We start from the raw sequence: 1353 nt of genomic DNA, 5'->3' as shown, positions 1-1353 counted from the left end.
AAAATTTTAATTTTGAGATGACATTTCACTCAGCTGTCCAGGCTGTCCAGCTTGCAATCTTCCTGCTTCAGCTCCCAGAGTGCTGGGATTACAGATGTGTACTACCACATCCAGCTGGAAATGCTGATTGCTTTAGTGGGACATTTTGTGTTTCATAAAAGATGTGGTCACAGGCTCCAGGCAAGGACCTAGGAGTAGAAGAATCTTCATCACAGAATATGGTTTTCATGAGCACTGAAGGTTGCATAATGTGGAGGCTCCTTTAAGGAAAAACATAAAATAATTCTACAAAAAAAACCATCACGCAGAAGCACTTTATCAAGGCCACTCTCAGCACTAGAGGTAAGGGCCCTGCAGCATGTGCTTCATGACTTCCTTTGCATCAGAGTGATTCTCAGATCGCTGTGCTGAGGACTGAGCTGTGGAGATCAGAGGCAGGCAGAAGAGGCTTCTTCTCAGAGAACCCTAAGCTCCTACCCCTCCCTATCCTGAGCACAGCCCTGTTCTAGGGGGCAAGAAGTGCAGGGACAAAATTCATAGTTACAGGGCCTGCAAACCCCATCTCCTCACAGCCCCTGCTGCTTTAGTCTCTCAGGGGAGACACAGATTTCTGCCCAGGCTCTGGGCCTGGCTCAGCCCCGAGCTAAATAAATCTCTACGGGTCCCTGGAGCAGTCTTCTTCACTGTGTGCACAGCCCCTTCCTTTCTGCCCTCTGCCCTGTGAATTCCAGCTGCTTTGGCCTCCCTTCCTCCTTAACTTTGTTTTCTCAATCCAGGGAGGCCAGTGGCTCTGCTTGGGGTCCCCTCCCTGCACTGTGATCTTCACAGTCTCTCCAGACTAGAAGTTGGGAGACTTGGTGCATGTCTCTCAGGGATCTCTGTCTGGAGCTGCCTGGTGTCCAGGGTCTGAAGACCACTGGTTCTTTTGTTGTGTCTGCTTTGTGTTTGTTTGTGTGGGATTTCTTGGGAGAAGAACTTAGCGACTCAGCTCGTATTGCTCTGTTTTGGCCAGTAAGACTTCACCCATCTTCAGGAAATCGTCAGCCAGATGTAAGACTTAGGAACCGGAGGTTGCACATCAGTCGTTTGAATGAAAATGGTGTTGCACCAAAAAGCAGCTAGTTTAGCTGGTAACTTAATCACAAGAGGATTTTGTTTTTCTCAAGATGATTGACTGTTGTGGCCCAGTTTGCAGCAGGAATTCTTTATGTGCCCTTTTTCATCATACAGAGTTGCAAAAGACTCATATTTGGGGGCTGAGATTTCATGTAGCTAATAATTTTACCATTTCTGCAAGGCCATTCTTAACTGAAATGGCCTTTTCCTCCTCCTCCTCCTCCTCCTCCTCCTCCT

Source organism: Octodon degus, unplaced genomic scaffold, assembly GCF_000260255.1.
Source record: "Octodon degus isolate 3935 unplaced genomic scaffold, OctDeg1.0 scaffold00026, whole genome shotgun sequence".
Lineage (NCBI taxonomy): Eukaryota > Metazoa > Chordata > Mammalia > Rodentia > Octodontidae > Octodon > Octodon degus.
This window is presented reverse-complemented; position numbering follows the sequence as displayed.